Here is a 20,741-nt window from a genome sequence, read left to right on the forward strand (position 1 = left end):
AAGAAAACAGTTGACAAAACTGAAAGACAACTGACGGAATGGGAGATGATATATGCAAATGGGAGAACATATATTCAAATATCTTATCAGATAAAGGGCTAGTATCCAAAATCTATAAAGAACTTATTGGCTGGTTCAACACTCGTAAAATAATCAACGTGATTCATAATATCAGCAAGAGAAAGAACAAGAACCATATGATCCTCTCATTAGATGCAGAGAAAGCATTTGACAAAATACAGCATCCATTCCTGATCAAAACTCTTCAGAGTGTAGAGATAGAGGGAACATTCCTCAGCATCTTAATAGCCATCTACGAAAAACCCACAGCAAATATCATTCTCAAAGGGGAAGCACTAGGAGCCTTTCCCCTAAGATCAGGAACAAGACAGGGATGTCCACTCTCACCACTGCTATTCAACATATTACTGGAAGTCCTAGCCACAGCAATCAGACAACAAAAAAGACATTAAAGGCATTCAAATTGGCAAAGAAGAAGTCAAACTCTCCCTCTTCGCCGATGACATGATACTCTACATAGAAAACCCAAAAGCCTCCACCCCAAGATTGCTAGAACTCATACAGCAATTCGGCAGTGTGGCAGGATACAAAATCAATGCCCAGAAGTCAGTGGCATTTCTATACACAAACAATGAGACTGAAGAAAGAGAAATTAAGGAGTCAATCCTATTTACAATTGTACCCAAAAGCATGAGATACCTAGGAATAAACCTAACCAAAGAGGTAAAGGATCTATACCCTAAAAACTATAGAACACTTCTAAAAGAAATTGAGGAAGACACAAAGAGATGAAAAAATATTCCATGCTCATGGATTGGCAGAATTAATATTGTGAAAATGTTAATATTACCCAGGCAATTTACACGTTTAAGGCAATCCCTATCAAAATACCATGGACTTTCTTCAGAGAGTTAGAACAAATTACTTTAAGATTTGTGTGGAATCATAAAAGACCCCACATAGCCAGGGGAATTTTAAAAAAGAAAACCATAGCTGGGGGCATCACAATGCCAGATTTCAGGTTGTACTACAAAGCTGTGGTCATCAAGACAGTGTGGTACTGGCACAAAAACAGACACGTAGATCAATGGAACAGAATAGAGAGTCCAGAAGTGGACCCTGACCTTATGTTCAACTAATATTTGACAAAGGAGGAAAGATTATCCACTGGAAAAAAAGTCTCTTCAGTAAATGGTGCTGGGAAAATTGGACATCCACATGCAGAAGAATGAAACTAGACCACTCTCTTGCACCAGACACAAAGATAAACTCAAAATGGATGAAAGATCTAAATGTGAGACAAGATTCCATCAAAATTCTAGAGGAGAACACAGGCAGCACCCTTTTTGAACTGGCCACAGTAAATTCTTGCAAGATACATGCATGAAAGCAAGAGAAACAAAAGCAAAAATGAACTATTGGGACTTCATCAAGATAAGAAGCTTTTGCACAGCAAAAGAAACAGTCAACAAAACTAAAAGACAACCTACAGAATGGGAGAAGATATATGCAAATGATGTATCAGATAAAGGGCTAGTATCGAAGATCTATAAAGAACTTATTAAACTCAACAGCAAAGGAACAAACAATCCAATCATGAAATGGGCAAAAGACATGAACAGAAATCTCACAGAGAAATACATAGACATGGCCAAGAAGCACATGAGAAAATGCTCCACATCACTGGCCATCAGGGAAATACAAATCAAAACCACAATGAGATACCACCTCACACCAGTGAGAATGGGGAAAATTAACAAAGCAGGAAACCACAAATGTTGGAGAGGATGTGTAGAAAGGGGAACCCTCCTGCACTGTTGGTGGGAATGTGAACTGGTGCAGCCACTCTAGAAAACTGTGTGGAGGTTCCTCAAAGAGTTAAAAATAGACCTGTCCTATGACCCAGCAATTGCACTGCTGGGGATTTACCCCAAAGATACAGATGCAGTGAAACGCCAGGACACCTGCACCCCGATGTTTCTAGCAGCAATGTCCACTGTAGCCAAACTGTGTAAGCAGTTTGTAAGCAGTAGGACGAATGGATAAAGAAGATGTGGTCTATGTATACAATGGAATATTACTCAGCCATTAGAAATGACAAATACCCACCATTTGCTTAAACGTGGATGGAACTGGAGGGTATTATGCTGAGTGAAATAAGTCAATTGGAGAAGGACAAACATTATATGGTCTCATTCATTTGGGGAATATAAAAGATAGTCAAAGGGAATAAAGGGGAAAGGAGAAAAATGAGTGGGAAATATCAGAAAGGGAGACAGAACATGAAAGACTCCTAACTCTGGGAAAGTAACAAGGGGTGGTGGAAAGGGAGGTGGGTGGGGGTGGGGGTGACTGGTTGACTGGCACTGAGGGGGGCACTTGACGGGATGAGCTCTGGGTGTTATTTTATATGTTGGCAAATTGAACACCAATAAAAAATAAATTTATTAAAAAATATTTATATAAAGAACTTATGGGGGATCCCTGGGTGACTCAGCGGTTTAGCGCCTGCTTTTGGCCCAGGGCGTGGCCTGGAGACGCAGGATCGAGTCCCGCTTTGGGCTCCCGGCATGGAGCCCGCATCTCCCTCTGCCCGTGTCTCTGCCTCTCTCTCTATGTCTATCATGAATAAATAAATCAAATCTTTAAAAAAAAATAAAAGAATTTATCGAACTCAACACCCAAAAAACAAATAATCCAATCAAGAAATGGGCAGAAGACATGGACAGACATTTCTCCAAAGAAGACATACAAATGGCCAACAAACACACGAAAAGATGCTCAGTATCACTAATAATCAAAGAAATACAAATAAAACCCACAATGAGATACAATGAGATACCATCTCACACCAGTCAGAATGGCTAAAATTAAGAACTCGGAAAATAACAGATGTTGGCAAGGATGCAGAGTAAGAAGAACCCTCTTATTCTGCTGGAGGGATTGCAAGCTGGTACGGCCACTCTGGAAAATAGTATGGAAGCTCCTCAAAAAGTTAAAGATAGAACTACCCTATGACTCAGCAATTGCACTACTAGATATTTACCCAAAGGATACAAATATAGTGACTTGAAGGGGCACCTGCACCCTGGGGTTCATAGCACCAATGTGCAGAATATCCAAAATATGGAAAGAGTTCAGAAGTCCACTGACAGATAAATGGATTTAAAAGACATACTAGGGACACCTGGGTGGCTCAGCGGTTTGGCACCTGCCTTCGGCCCAGGGAGAGATCCTGGAGGTCCGGGGTCAAGTCCCACATCAATCTCCATGCATGGATCCTGCTTCTCTCTCTCTGCCTGTGCCTCTGTCTCTCTCTCTCTGTATCTCTCATTAATAAATAAATAAAATCTTTTTTTAAAAAGACAGTATATAGATATATATGCAATGAAATATTACTCAGCCATTAAAAAAATTGAAATCTCAAAATTTGCAATGGTGTAGATGGAACTAGAAAATATTATGCTAAGTGAAATAAGTCAATCAGAGAAAGACAGTTATCATATGACTTAATTCATTTATGGAATTTAATAAACAAAACAGGATCTTAGAGGAAGGAAAGAAAAAATAAAATAAGGTGAAATAAGAAAGGGAGAAAACTATTAAGGAATCTTAACTATAGGAAGCAAATTGAGGGTTGCTGGAGGGAGGTGGATGGGGGCAGGGTAATTGGGTAATGAACATTAAGGAGGGCATGTGATGTGATGAGCCCTGGGAATTATATGCAACTGATGAATAACTGAACTCTATATACTCTATATATATATAATAATACAGTATATGTTAATTGAGGACTGGATGTTATTCTGTATGTTGGCAAATTGAACACCAATAAAAAATAAATTTATTATAAAAATAAATAAATAAATAAATAATCTCTTCTGAAAAAAATTAAAATAAACAAAATTTTTAAACAGTCAAACTCAGAAAATTAAGAGACTATCCTCCTGATGTATAATCTTGGCTCCTTTGCCATAAGTTAATTGACCATATAGTAGATTTATTCCTGGGATCCACAGTTCTTTTCCATTGATCTATATGTATTTCTATGCTAATACTATACTGTTTGGATACTATAGCTTTGTAATATAGTTTGAAATCAGGAAATATTAGGCCTCCAGCTTTGTTTTCTTTCTTCTTTTTTTTTTTTTTTGTTTTATTTTGTTTGTTTGTTTGTTTTCTTTCTTAAGATTGCTGTGGCTAGAGCAGCCCTGGTGGCTCAGCGGATTAGTGCCGCCTTCGGTCCAGGGCATGATCCTGGAGACCGGGGATTGACTCCCACCTTGGGCTCCCTGCCTGGAGCCTGCTTCACCCTATGCCTGTGTGTCTGCCTCTCACTCTCTCTCTCTCTCTCTCATGAATAAATAAATAAATAAATAAATAAATAAATAAATAAATAAATAAATAAAATCTTTTAAAAAAAAGATTGCTGTGGCTATTGGGGTCTTTTGTGGTCCTGTACAAATTTTGCCTGATTCTGTGAAAAATACCATTGGAATTTTGTTTAAGTTTATTCCTAATATGTTATTCTTTTTGATGCAATTATAAATAGGATTTATTCCTTAATTTCTCTTTGTGATTGTTTTTAGTGCATAGAAATATAAATGATTTTTTTTTTTATGATAGTCACAGAGAGAGAGAGAGGCAGAGACACAGGCAGAGGGAGAAGCAGGCTCCATGCACCGGGAGCCCGATATGGGACTCGATCCCGGGTCTCCAGGATCGCGCCCTGGGCCAAAGGCAGGCGCCAAACCGCTGCGCCACCCAGGGATCCCTATAAATGATTTTTTATGTGACTTTGTATCTTACAACTTCACTGAATTCATTTATTAGTTATAATAGTTTTTTGGTGAAATCTTTAGGTTTTTATAATATATTGTGTGATGGTTTTACTTCTTCCTTTCCAATTGGATTGTTTTTATTTCTTTTTCTTGCCTAATTGCTGTGTCTAGCACTTCCAAAACTTCTTGAATAAAAGTGGCAAGAGTGGGCAGCATTGTCTTTTGCCTGATCTTAGAGAAAATGCTTTCGGTTTTTACCTTCGAGAATGATGTTAGATATGGGCTTCTCTTATTCTGTTGAAGTACATTCTCTCAATACCTACTTTGTTTAGCATTTTAATCATGAATGGATATGAACTTGTCAGTTTTGAATACTGTCAGGTGCTTCTGCATCTATTGAGAGGTTCATTTGATTTTTATTCCTTATTTTGTTAATCTGGTGAATCACATCAACTGATTTGTGAATGTTCACCCATGTTTGCAAACCTGGAATAATTTATAATTATTTATAAATAAAATAATCCTGTCCTATTTTCATATAATCCTTTGTATTTCATGTATTGGTTTTATGTCCTCTCTCATTTCTGATTTATTTCTTTACTCCTCTTTTTTCTTGGCGATTCTAGCTAATTGTTTGTCAATTTTGTTTTTTTCAAACAAACAAACAAAGAAACCACCCTCACAGTTTCATTCAGCATGTCTAGTGTGTGTGTGTGTGTGTCTGTGGCTGTGTGTCTGTGTGTCTCTCTCTATTTCACTTATATCTGTTCTGACCTTTATTTCCTTCCTTCTGCTAACTTTGTGCTTCATTTGTTCTTATTTTTTTCTAGTTCTTTGAGATGTAGAGTTAGGTTATTTATTTGAGATCTTTCTTATTTCTTGATATAGGCATTTATTGCTATCAACTACTCTCTCAGAACTGCTTTTGCTGCATCCTGTAAGTTTTGTTATCTTATGTTTCCATTGTTAATGGTCTCAAAAGACTTTTTTAAATTTACCTATTTGTTTCTTCTTTAACCCACCTGTTCAGTAGCATGTGGTTTAATCTCCACATTTTTGCATATTTCCTAGTTTCTATTCTTGTATTTGATTTCTAGTTTCATGCCATTGTGGTTGGAAGAGATGCTTTATTTTATTTCAATCTTCTTAAATTTATTAAGACTTGTTTTGTGCCCTAACATATTATCTATCTTAGAGAATGTTCCTGTGCACTTGAATAGAATGTGCATTCTATTGTTTTTGGGTGGAATGTTCTATATATGGCCTGCATGTGTTGTTTAAGGCCAATGTTTTCTTATTGATTTTCTGTCTGGATAATATATTCATTGATAAAGGTGAGGCATTAAAGTCCCCCTCCTGTTATTATATCTTCATCTCTTTCTCCCTTTACTTAGATCTATTAATAGTTGCTTTATATATTTCGATACTCCTAGTGGGTGCATAATAAATGTTATATCCTCTAGTTGGCTGGACTCATTTATCATCATGTAATGAACTTCTTTGTTTCTTAGTACAGTCTTTATCTTAAAGTTTATTTTACCTGATATTAGTACAGCTACCCCAGCTTCTTTATGGTTTCCATTTGCATAAAATATCTTTTTCCATCCCCTCACTTTCAATTTGTGTGTGTTCTTACACCTAAAGGAGTCTTTTGTAAGCAGCATCATATATGCATCATCTTTGTTTTACTTTGTTTTTTATCCATTCAGCCATTCTGTGTCTTTTGATTAAAGAATTTAGTGTATTTACAAGTAAAGTGATTATTGATAAGCATGTAGTTATTTCCATTTTGTTTATTATTTTCTGGTTGTTTTGTAATTCCTTTGTCTCTTTCTTCTTTTACTTTCTTCCTTTATAATTTGATGACTTTTCTGCAGTGGTATGCTTATATTCCTTTCTCTTTCTCTTTTGTGTATCTGCTATAGGTTTTTGCCTTGTGGTTACCATGAGGCTTACATAACAAGTTATAACAGTCTATTTTAAATTGATAACAACTTATGTTTAATCCTATCCTACAGCTCTACATTTTTTCACCCCCCGCCATGTTTTATGTTTTAGGTGTCACAATTCACATCTTTTTATCTGTGTGTTCCTTAACAAATTATTGTAGGTATAGCTGTTTGTACTTTATTATCTTTTAACCTTTATCCTAGCTTTACAAGTACTTAACCCACAACTTTTATATTAGATTATTTTGAATTTTATTATATATTTACTTTTACCGGTGGGATTTATACTTTCATATGTTTTCTTGTTACTAACTAGTGTCCTTTTACTTCAGCATTTCAACTTAAAGAAGTCACTTTAACATTTCTTGTAAAGTCAGTCTAGTAGTGTCTTATGTTTTTTTCCTTTCAGCATTTTGAATATAATATGCACTTCCTTCTGGCATGTAAAGTTTCTGCTGAAAAAATCTGCTGATAGTCTTATGGGGGTTCCAGTGTATGTAACAAATTGTTTTTCTCTTGCTGATTTTAAGATTTTCTCCTTGTCTTTAACTTTTGATACTCTAATTATAACATTTTTTGGTGTGGAGAATTGGGAATTGGGTTTATCTTACTTGAGAACTCTCTGGGCTTCCTGAATCTACCTGGCTGTTTGCTTTCCCAGGTTAGGGAATTTTCAGCCATTATTTTTTAAAATAGGTTTTCTGCCCCCTTTTCTCTCTCTTTTCCTTCTGGGATACCTATAATGTGAATACTGTTCCACTGATGTTGTGTCATAAATCCCTTAAAAGCTATCTTCATGCTTTTTCATTCTTTTTTTATTTTTTGGCTGCTCTAATTGGGTGAGTTTCACTACCTTGTCTTTGAGTTCATTAATCCCTTCTTCTGTTTCATCTAATCCACTGTTGAATCCCTCTCATGTTTTTCAGTTCAATTATATTATTCTTCAGGCACTTGACGGGATGAGCACTGGGTGTTATTCTATATGTTGGCAAATTGAACAATAAAAATAAATTTATAATAAAAAAATATGTAACTTCTATTTGTTATTTATATTTTCTTTATCTTTGTTGAAATTCTCTTTGTTCATCCATTGTTCTCTTGAGCTCAATAATCACCTTTATGACTGTTATTTTGAATCTTTATTGGGTAAATCACTTATATCCATTTCATTAAGATCTTTTTTGATGTTTTAGCTTGTTTTTTCATTTGTAATACATTAATCTGTTTCTTTCTTAGATAAAACAGCCACCTCTCCCAATTTTGAAAGAGCGACCTTATGTAGAAGATGAAATTTATTGATCAACCTTGCCCCAGCTCTTGAATGTCTCTTAAACATTTGTGACTGCCTAAGCTTCCTACTTTATTCTTAGTGGCCTCCAGTAAATAGGGGTATGCTAAGACCTGTGATGTCTCACTTACGTGTCAGCACCTAGATTTGGGGTATTAGAAGCCAGACTCTCAGGCAATGGCTTTAAAATATGCAAATATACCTCTTTCAGGAAGACTGGAATATGGGTGTTTCTGTATCCTCTTTCTGCACTGAGCCCTAACATGACAGCCAGTTAAGAACTGTTCATTTATTTTTACCATCCCATTGCATCTGCAAACACAAGTATCACTGGTCACTTGAGCCAGGCTATGAAAGGATATGTCCTCTGGGTGGCGGCCACAAAAGCCTATGTGCCAGACATATAGCAACACCTCTCTTGGAGATACTGACAGGCTGAGGTAAGACAGCAAGAGGATGTGAAGATGGCATCTCTCAGATTTTCCTTTTTTTTGGAGAGTACTACACTTGGCCCCTATATATGTGTTTAATCTTTGTCATAGGAAAGTACTTCAGTAGGCTGTCTGACATGTGTTTAATTAGAAGCCTACCTCTCAGGCCACAGCGATGAAATAGCTAATGGCTTCTTTCACAGAAGGTGGAGTCTGTTGCTTCTCTGTCGTGCCTTGAAGTATAGTCAGTTAGAGACTGTTTCTCCATTTGTTATCGTCCTGAATGAATGAAAGCTCCACTGGCCACTGGAGCCAGGAGATCAAGGAGTATCCCTGGGCAATTGTCACAAAAACTGGGGCACCATACATAAAAACTAGCAAACCATATATGTGCATAAATTCCTTTCCAGCAGATACCAGTGATCTGGAACACAGAAGAGGAAGAGTGTGAAGATGGCATTGAGAGGATTACAGTAGGCCCTTAGGTATGTGTCTAATTGGAAGCCTGCGTCTCAGGCCACAGCTATGAAGATAAGCCAATAGGCCTCTTTCATAGGTAGACTAGATATCTCAGTCTGTTGCCTCTCCTCTGTGGCCTGAGGTGTGGCCAGTTAAGAGTTCTTTCTTCCTTTTATAAGCCTATAGGACCTATAAGCATAAGCCTGGCTGGCCATCATAGCCAAGTGATCAAAAGATGTCTGCTGGGGATCCCTGGGTGGCACAGCAGTTTGGCGCCTGTCTTTAGCCCAGGGCATGATCCTGGAGACCCGGGATCGAATCCCACGTCGGGCTCCCAGTGCATGGAGCCTGCTTCTCCCTCTGCCTGTGTCTCTGCCTCTCTCTCTCTCTCTCTCTCTCTCTCTCTCTGTGACTATCATAAATAAAATTAAAAAAAAGAGATGTCTGCTGGGTAGCAGCCACAAAAATGAGGGTGCCAGACAAGTACACAAGCTCCTTTCCAAGAGATACTGGCAATCTGAAGTGAGGCAGAGGAACAGTGTAGAGACAGCACCCACCAGCCTTTGTCTTAGGAAAGTACTTCAGGAGGCTGCCTGACATAGCTCTGTTGGTTTCAGTGCTAGATGTTTGAGACACCTGGGTGGCTCAGCAGTTGAACGCCTGCCTTTGACTTAGCGCATGTTCCCCAGGTCCCAGGATCAAGTCCCGCATTGGGCTTCCTGTATGGAGCCTGCTTCTCCCTCTGCCTACATCTCTGCCTCTCTGTGTGTGTGTCTCTCATGAATAAATAAATAAAATCATTTTTTTAAAAAGCTAGATGGTTTTGTACAACACTAAAATTTCAGTGCTTTCATCAACAATAGTTTATATTTTACTGATGCTCTATTTTCAGTATAGGTTATTGCACTGTTCCTCCATGTTTTCTTCACTGGAGGACCGAGGCAAATGGAGCATCCTCTATCTAAAATATGTCTCATGACTAAGGAAGGATAGAAAGGTGGAAAACTACAAGATGCTATTAAAGCTTCAACTCAGAAAGGATATAGATTTTCACATGCATTTCATGGACCAAAATGAAGTCAAATGGCTAAATCTGAATTTAACAGGAAGAGATGTAAATTTCTTGTACCAAGAAGAGGAACAGCAAGTCACATGCCCATGTCAGACCTCAGCATTGCAGGGATATATAATTGCTCTAGAGAGAAAAGAATTGTAAACTGTAACATAATATGTCTCACTGTCTGTCTTATCTTTTGGAAAGTTAAAATTTCATAATTGAAATGGATAATCTTCAACAAATGTCTTGCTTAATATTCAGATAATACAGCCATGTAACTAGACTGGCAGAAAATACCTTCATTTGTAACAGATTCTTAAAGTTGTTTCACCTGCCAGTTTTTTATTTGTCACTGAAATTTACACTTAATGGTTTACAGAGGGATAGGAAATGTTGTTACATCAATGATGTATTTTGAAACTAGTAGCTCTGATGTGTTCTTCTTTTCTTTTTTAAAACATTCCAAACATTCCATCTCTTTTCACTAAAAATGTATTTGACAATCCAATTTTTTTCGTTTTCTCCAGGAAAAAAAATTTCTTTTCAAATACTGACACTTTCAAAGAATTAATTTCCAATGTCTGTAAGTAAATACATATTAGTATTTTAGTTTTGAATTTATGACTTTAAAAATAGTATGCATATGACAAGTCACAAATTTTAAGAGAAGTTGATTTTTATACAAACAAAAATTCTAAACAATAAGCAATTACTTTAATGTAATTAGGGAATCACTATATAGTGATCTACAGAATTTACTGTGTGGGTTACCCATGATAAATGAATATAATACTACATTATGAGGTCTGTCATGATAAAAGTACTTATAGATTAAAATTGAAAACTGAGCAAGTATAGTCTTAAACAAAATGAAAATTATATGAGCTATAACATGAATTGCTAAATTTGGCTACCTAAATAATACTGATAAGGATTTTTAGTTTTTATTTTAGTATACTCACTTATCTGTATATAGACCAGAAAAGAAGCACATTATGTTCAATTCTTTTACATCCCTACTGAATTTTGTTTAGTTATTATATCAACTACTGAGAAAGGATTGGTGAAAACTCCTTCTTTAATTATAAAATTGTCTATTTCTTTTTAAAATTCTGTCATTTTGGCTTCACACATCTTGAAGCTCTCTAAAGGCATTCAAATTATGGATTATTATATCAATGGATGAATTTATTTGTTTAGTATTAGGAAATTACTTTCTTTTTTTCATTGGTAGTATTTGTTTTTCTGCAAATCCTTGATACAGTTTATTAACTCAGCTGCTCCAATTTTCTTATAATTAGTGTTTGTTTATAAACCACTTATTCATTCTTTTTTAACAGTGTATTTGTGTCTTTATATTTAAAAGGCATTTCTTGTTGACAAGAATATTTGCGTCATGCTTTTTAATCCAGAGTGATAATCTCTGCCTCTTGATAGGAATAGTCTATTTCTATTAAATAGGAATAATTAGAGTAAATATGGGGAATGTTTATTCTCTCTCTTTTTTTTTTGAATACAGATACTTATTTATTTATTTATTTTTATAATAAATTTATTTTTTATTGGTGTTCAATTTGCCAACATACAAAATAACACCCAGTGCACCATCCCGTCAAGTGCCCCTCTCAGTGCCCGCCACCCAGTCACCCCCACCCCCGCCCTCCTCCCCTTCCACCACCCCTAGTTCGTTTCCCAGAGTTAGGAGTCTTTATGTTCTGTCTCCCTTTCTGATATTTCCCACACATTTCTTCTCCCTTCCCTTATATTCCCTTTCACTATTATTTATATTCCCCAAATGAATGAGAACATATGTTTGTCTCTCTCTGATTGACTCATTTCACTCAGCATAATTTATTCTCCAATTTTAATCCATAAGTATTTTTATCATGATAGGCATCATTATATAATACTACTATTCAATGATCATGAATAATCAACAGATCAAACTTTATAAACATAAAGATTACTACAAAACGACTCCCAAATTACATTAAAGCAATTTCTTATTGTGAAATTTGTCTGCATAAAAAACAATTTCAATTAAAGCAAACTAAACTTACAATTAATTTTGATATGGTTGGGTTTGTGTCTGCCATCCTTTCCAGCCTTCTTTTAAATTGAGTACTTTTCTTCTCTTTTAGTATTTTAACGATGTTTTAACTATGCCTAAACAAATTATTGTTTGTTTGGTTATGTGTTTGCTCTAGGGATTATCATATGCATCCTTAACATTTCACAATCTACCTTGAGGTAATATAACCATTTATGTGTAAAGTAACATTTTTTAAAGGTAGCTTTCCATTTATCTTTTTTTGCTATATTGCAGTCACATATTTTACTTATACATATTCTACAAATTTCAAAACACATTGTTATTATTTTGCTATAAAAATTGATTTCTCAGGATCCCTGGGTGGCGCAGCGGTTTGGCGCCTGCCTTTGGCCCAGGGCGCGATCCTGGAGACCCGGGATCGAGTCCCACGTCAGGCTCCCGGTGCATGGAGCCTGCTTCTCCCTCTGCCTGTGTCTCTGCCTCTCTATCTCTTTGAATATCATTAAAAAAAATTTAAAAAAATTGATTTCTCACTTTTACTGATTCTGTCCAGTAATCACAACTAACAACCTAGACCATTATATAGAAAACATAAAACTCTGAAAGGTGGAAGAAAGGTTGACTAGCCAGGAACCCCGTGGCCCAAGGAATGAAATGCTAGTGACTTCTCTGGTTTGTATTTGGCTTTACATATTCCAGACCTGATACTGAGAAGCCAGAAATCTAGACACGTGAATAGGTACAAACAAAAAAGCTCCAACCAAAGTGTGTTCTAACTAAAATAACCAGGAAAGGGACAAACTAGCAAGATAGAATGTTTTAGACAATGATCAATCTACGATAATTAGATTCACACCCTCAAATAATTCATAAAAGAATAATTGATACAAACTTCTTCAATATTAAAAAGGTTTTCTCTGTGAAAGACTGTTAAGGGGCTCAAAAGATGGCTCCCTCTTACACTCTTGACCTGAATGCAAGTTGGTACTGCTGCTCTGGAAAGCAGTATGGAGGTTTCTCAAGAAGTTAAAAATTGTATGATAAAAAATTATCATAGATTTACTTATTCATGAGAGACACACAGAGAGAGGTAGAGACATAGGCAGAGGGAGAAGCAGACCCCCTGCAGGGAGCCTGATGTGAGACTTTATCCCAGGACCCTGGGATCACGCACTGAACCAAAGAGAGATGCTCAACCACTGAGCCACCCAGGTGCTCCTACATCTACCTTTTAAATATGTATTATTCATTTCTCTCAAGTTGTATTATATTGACAAAAACTGCCAAAGCAATATGAAATAATGGGTATAGAGAATATTTTGCTATCTTTTGTTATAACAAGAACACATCTAATATCTTCCCCACTTGATCACTTGATATATGCATTTGTTTTTAAATAGATACAGATTCCGTAGCCATTACCTGCAATTCAAAACTCCAAGCAACTTTGGAAACTATTTCCCTTAAGCTTGGGTCTAAACTCATTAGATGGCAAACAAATTATGAACTGACATGGGATTGTTTATTATTGTCTTTCTTTATTCCACCCTGTAGAAATAGTTATATATTTTGCTGTAGAGATATTAATGTGTTAGATTATGCGATGCTGCTAAAGATGCTTCAGAAATCTCTGAAGGTGTTAGGAAATGTATGGTGCATGCGGCATATTACCTTTCTAAAATCTGAAAAATTCAAGTGTCCCATTTGTTTTGGATCAAAGAATCTGGACCTATATATTTTTTTATCTTAAGGATGTAGTCCCTCTATCCTTCTGAATATTGAATTTATCAAGTAAATTAAACAGTACATATATTGAAATGATTATGGTTTTTTTCATTTAGCCTATTGATGTGGTCTGTTGACTAGTAATAATCGCCAAAGGCAAACTGACATTAACCTCAATACATCTAAATTTTTGCCAAAATTCCCTATTTACGTAATTCCACTATATCAATAAAATTGATGCTAATTCAACAAGCTGCTGGCTTTGATGATTTTACAACTCATTGTACAGTATGTTAATAACATTTATATACATACATATTTTTCATTTATTCAAAATAAGACTTACTATCATGTCTATGGCATATGATTTTATACAAAATTATGCTTTTTTTCTGGGTTGTGCTGTCTTGCTCACATTTTATTTTTTTATAAATTTATTTTTTATTGGTGTTCAATTTGTCAACATATAAAATAACACCCAGTGCTCATCCCATCAAGTGCCCACCTCAGTGCCCGTCACCCAGTCAACCCCACCCCCCGCCCACCTCCCCTTCCACCACCCCTAGTTCGTTTCCCAGAGTTAGGAGTCTCTCATGTTCTGTCTCCCTTTCTGATATTTCCCACTTATTTTTTCTCCTTTCCCCTTTATTCCCTTTCACTATTTTTTATATTCCCCAAATGAATGAGACCATATAATGTTTGTATTATAGGGACATTTGCATATATTATTTTATGTTCTACCCCTCCTTATCACTGCATAATTTTATTCTGGCTTGGTCACTTCCCCATGAATTCCTCAGAATCTTTTCCCTTTCTGGAGCACTGAGCTTTGTTTGTTCCTATCATGGAATCAGTAGAGGCTTATGAGTAACACATTGATCCAGATAATGATAACTGCCAAATCATACTCATTTTATATTGATTATTTAAATTCTGAGAACTGTTTCCTCCCAATTATTTATGAGACTCCCTCTTAAATCCTAAATCTCAAAGACTCTTCTCTTATATCTTTAATATTCCCACTAATAATTTCTCTCTAGTCACAAGAGACTCAAATTTAACAAATATTTCTTAAACTCTAGCTAACATTTATAGAAAAATACCACACTCCAGGTACTGTTCAAAGAAACACTCATCCATATATTAGATCTTTACAACGCTGTGAGATATTAGGATTATTCCCATTTTACAGTTAAGAAAATGGAGATACACAGAGATTAAATAATTTTCCCAAGGTCACATAGTTAAACAGAAGTGGTATGACTGTGGAGCACACAGTATCTTTTTTTAAAGATTTTATTTATTTGAGAGAGATCATGAGTGGTAGAGAGGGGCAGAATGAAAGGGAGAAGTGGGCTCCCTGATGAGCAGAGAACCCAACTCAGGGCTTGATCCCAGGACCCTGAGATCATGAGCTGAGCTGAAGGCAGATGCTTAACCAACAGAGTCACCCAGGTGCCCCTGGAGCCCACATTATTAATCTCTACTTATACTGCTTACTATGGACTGAGACTGTGCTAAATATATATATATATATATATATATATATATATAATTGTCATTTTATTATATATGTCATTTATATATAACATATATATAACATATATATAATTGTCATTTTATGGAAAATAAACTGATTTTAACAAACCTTAGATTAAACAAAGTATCAACTACAAACATGAAACTAAAACTCAGAAAGCTTAACTAACCTTAACTTCTATGACATCATGGAATTAAGAAATGTTACCCACATCATTTCAGAAGATAGAGGAAGAAACAGTCTAGCATCGTTGAGCACCTGTAATGTTTCAAACACTCTTTATATCTCATAACATTAACTTTTCTCAGCAACTCTGTGGGGTACATTAATTCCACCTTATAGATTAGTAATCTAAGGCTCAAAGATGTTAAATTAATTGTCTAAGATTTCATGAGTGAGCTAGAATATGAACCCAGATTGGCCTGGCCCAAAGCTAAAGGGTTTTCTTTGAACAGGAATGTGGCATGATAGAAAGAAGTGAAGACTGACAAGGAAGAAGGCAAGGGAGAAACCATGCAGTTGTAGGGTATTGTGACATTTTCTCCTTCATGTAGCTTTCCTGATAAACTTCTGTTTCCTAAGTTTCCCAAACAAATACTTTTTGCCTATCCCAGTCTTTTTTTCTCTTGTATCTCTTTTGGTCTCATGGGTTTCTGCATCAAAGCCATCCCAAAGCATCAGAAGGAGGAGGGCAAAAGGGAGACTATAGGAGGGAGGTGCAGCATAAAAGAATCTTTCCTGATTTGGCTATATTCTCTGATCATGGGAGAAAGAGAAGATGGATCTATACCATCTTTCTATACCATCTTTCTTTGTCCTGATGCATCAATTTTCTTTTATACACATTTCGTAAGTCTTTTTTTAACTAGCCTGGTCATCTTAGGAGGATCCTGAGTCAAAGACATCTGAATAAAGTGAGTGTATTCTATTATCTGCTTCATTTCTATTCAAGTGGTCAATTTCCCCATATTTTCTTTCTGTCCAATACACACTTCTTCATGTTACTCTCTACACCTAATAAAACCCAAATTCATATCAGCATTTTCCACATCTGGCCCATCCTAATACTCAAACTAATATTACTTTCTACACCAATTTAACTCATAGCTGGTTTCTTCATTTATTCATACTCTGCTTGGCCTCCCTACAATTTTTGTAATCCTCCATTCATAGGAGATTCTTTCTATATTATAGATATCTTCACCAAATATTCTTTCATTGGATCTGTGGTCTATATAGCAAATTTATCCTAACCAAATATCATCTAGATAACTACAGAAGTTCTAATTTCATGTACTTAATCTAACTTCCTTATATTTTATCTGGTCCCTGAAAATTTTTTCATTTGTCTACATTCAATGCATGTTTTCCTTACATATTATTCCAACTGTCAAATTTTCTAGTAATCCATTTAAATTCCCTACTCCTTATCATTTCCAACCAATTCCTTTTTTTACTTCTTCTTTATATGCCATTCCTATCATCTGCATCTCATCAGTTCTGCCCATATTATACCTTTCTCCATTTTCACATCCATCCATATAACCATTCTAATACCTTTACTAATCAGTTACTAAAGCGGAGCCTGTAATAAGACCTATTGTCAAAAGAGAGACATAAATATCAGTAAATAATCTATGTCTAGAAATATGAGTAGTTTTGGAGCATGATAACTAGCAAACTGAAACATGAATGATAAGAATTTCTAGGAGCAGGGTTGGGTGTTTTTGACAGAAAGAAGACTATATGCAAATCACAAAGTTAGAGAATATCATGACATATTTAGAAAAACAGAAATAGTGGGCAATGACTATATTATTGTAGGACAGTTAATAAATATATTTTGGGGGAGTTATCATGTATTTTCCTCAAATTGGATGTATTTGGGGTCAACAATATGGTTAGATTTCTGTGTAAAATTTCATTCTAGACATAAATGGCAGTTAGATTGATGAGGGTTGAGGTTGGAGGAAGAAAGATCAAATAATAGGCTACTGAAATTGAGAAAAAACAAGGACCTAGTGGGCATAAGGGATTAGGGAGAAGGGACTAGAAATAGGACAAGAGAAAGGGACAGACATGGGAGATAATTAAAGAAGAAGTTGAGGGATGCCTAGGTGGCTCAGAGGTTGTGCCTCCAGCTCAGGGCATGATTCAGGAGTTCCGAGATCAAGTCCCACATTGGGCTCCCTGGGAGGAACCTGCTTCTCCCTCTGTCTGTGTCTCTGTCTTCTCTCTATGTCTTTCATGAATAAATAAATAAAATCTTTAAAATAAAAAAAGAAGAAATTGAAATAGAACTTGGATTAGTTGTAGGTGAGATATGGATTTGGCTAGGGAGAGTAGGTATAGAAGACATGGGAAACTTTCAGATCTCTAGTATAAGTAACTGTATGGAAACTAATGTTATTGATTGTGATAAAATAATAACAGGCTCAGAAAATGTTTTTCTAGATATTTTGTACTTAAGGAATTCATGTGACATCAAGAGAATTATGTCGACTCCTGGATACACCATAAAGGACATATAGGGCACTTTGGCATAAAGTTCCTCCTTTTTGTCCACCTGAGTAATAGTAGCAGTGATATAGCTAGTAAAATAAGACCTAATGGGTCTTTCACAGGCTCTAATGAAAACAGTAATGAGTTGAACTTCACCAAACCAGTGTCAGGGAAAAGAAAGGACAATTGCTCTTCAATGTGGAGATGCCCCATGAGCAAAGATATGAAGGTTAATTAGGAGTTAGCTACCCTCACGGAGACTGCAACATGAGCAAAAGTACAGAGTGATAGTCACATTGTATGCCCGGAGCTGCAAGGTATAAAATACAATGTGGGCAAGAGATGAGGTTTTGGTAATAGTAATGGCATATCATGAAGTACTTATATGCCCTGTTAAAAAGCTTGCACATTATTGTATAGGCAGTGGGATACTACGGAAGAATTTTAAGTAGGGAAGTGAAATGGTCAGAGTTGAGTTTCAGGGAGAGACTATAGGCAGTGATAGCAATTAGGAGTTCATGTGGGAAAGGCTTCTTTTTCTCTTCTTCTTCTCTTCTTTCTTCTTCTTCTTCTTCTTCTTCTTCTTCTTCTTCTTCTTCTTCTTCTTCTTCTTCTTCTTCTTCTTCTCTTCTTGGTTTTAGCATGCAAAGCACACTAAAGGATAGAGGATAGAGAAGATTAAAGTATCAGCAAAGAGTCTGAGGCCAAGAGGGTCAAATGCACAATAAATGGTATATGAGGCAGTTATAAGGAGAAAGGATCAAGGGTAAGGATATGAATGATAATTGTAATTTTGAGGTTCCTTTTATGAATCTGGTATATAGTATAGGGGTAGACATAGCAGTTAAAACTTTCAAGGATGAGAAGATGAAGATACATCCCTACTGCTAGATTATAAACTACTTTAAGACTTAGTAAGTATCTTATTTATTTTTCTTTTATGTGTCAGATCTCTGAGTCTGTGGCCTGGAACACAGTTGACCCATCATGAATTTTGAAATAAATAAAACTTTGAGTTTGGATGTCAAGGAAGGGAGTGATGGAAAATGCAAGCCAGGAATATGGGCATTTCATAGTTGCATTAAAGTACTTTAATACTCCCCAAATGAATGAGAACATACACTGCTTGTAAATAATAGTGAAAGGGAATATAAAGGAAGGGAGAAGAAATGTTGGGAAATATCAGGAAGGGAGACAGAACATAAAGACTCCTAACTCGGGGAAACGAACTAGGGGTGGTGGAAGGGGGGAGGAGGGCGGGTGTTGGAGGGGAATGGGTGACGGGCACTGAGGTGGACACTTGACGGGATGAGCACTGGGTGTTTTTCTGTATGTTGGTAAATTGAACACCAATAAAAATTAATTTAAAAAAAAAAAAAAAGTACTTTAATACTTAGAGAAATACCAAGGGCTAAAGTTCTTAGTAATGGTCAAGCACTGACGGCAAAGCATAAAGAGAAGAGAAACTCAAGTATAAAATCATTAGCAGGTTTGATGTCTTTAGATTCCATATATAAGTGAGATATGTAGTATTTGTCTTTTTCTGTCTCGCTTATTTCACCTAGCAAAATGCTTTCAAGATCCATCCATATTGTCACAAATGTTAGGATTTCCTTCTTTTTTATGACTGAATACTATTGTATTTTACATATAGTATGTATATGTATACATGTAGATTATATACATATATATCACATTTTACATGTGTATTATATACATATACATATATATCACATTTTCTTTATCCACTCATCCACTGATTAATACTTAGGTTGTTTCCATATTTGGCTATTCATAGATATAGAGAGTAGAGTTAGAATGGTGGTTGCCAGGGGCTGGGGAGTGGAGGAAAGGAGATATTGGTCAATGGGTACAAACTTTCAGTTATAAGATGAATAGGGGGGTCCCTGGGTAGCGCAGCGGTTTAGCGCCTGCCCTTGGCCCAGGGCGCGATCCTGGAGACCCGGGATCAAATCCCACGTCGGGCTCCCGGTGCATGGAGCCTGCTTCTCCCTCTGCCTGTGTCTCTGCCTCCCTCTCTCTCTCTCTCTGTGACTATCATAAAAAAATAAAAAATAAATTTAAAAAAATAAGATGAATAGGTTCTGAGACTTTAATGGAAAGCATGACCACTATAATTAACAATACTGTATTGTTTACTTGAAGGTTGCTACGACAGTAGAGCCTTACTGTTCTCATCATAACAACAACAAAATGTTAATTGTGTAAGGTAAACATTGTGGTAAACATTTTGCAATATATACTTGTATCAAATTGTCACATACCTTATACAATGTTATCTCAATAAATCTAGAAAAAAAATCATTAGCATGTTAAAGTTTGATATGTGAGCACATTCTGCCCCTGCTAACCCCAGAGCAACAGGCCTGAGACTAAAAAGTAAGGAAATAGCTGAGGGGAAATACCACGCTGGTGTTTAGCTGATTCTCTCCTATTCTTTCTAATCTCTGCACTCCCTTCCAATGCTATGACCATGTAGAGACTGTCACTAGGGGGACAGTAACCCTTTCTTCATTCCAACCGAATATGTTCATTTCTGTTTTCACATCAAATCCAGAAGAAGTTTTGAAAGAGCAAATTTTATTTTTGATACCAAGGTAAACAGAGTACTCTATTATATGTATATATAACATATATACATATGTGTCATATGACATATGACATATGACAGTAACAGAGTACTCTATTATATATATGCTTTTTTTATATACATATTATATGTATGCTTTTTTTATATGTATGTATTTTATTTATTTATTTGGCACAGAGAGAAAGCACAAGCAGAGGGGAGCAGCAGGCAGAGGGAGAGGGATAAACAGGAGCTCTGCTGAGCAAGAAGCCTGCGGTGAGGCTCTACCCCAGGATCCTGGGATCATGACCTAAGCCAAAGGCAGATGCTTAACCGACAGCGCCA

This window comes from Vulpes vulpes, chromosome 11 (assembly GCF_048418805.1).
Source record: "Vulpes vulpes isolate BD-2025 chromosome 11, VulVul3, whole genome shotgun sequence".
NCBI classification, from domain to species: domain Eukaryota; kingdom Metazoa; phylum Chordata; class Mammalia; order Carnivora; family Canidae; genus Vulpes; species Vulpes vulpes.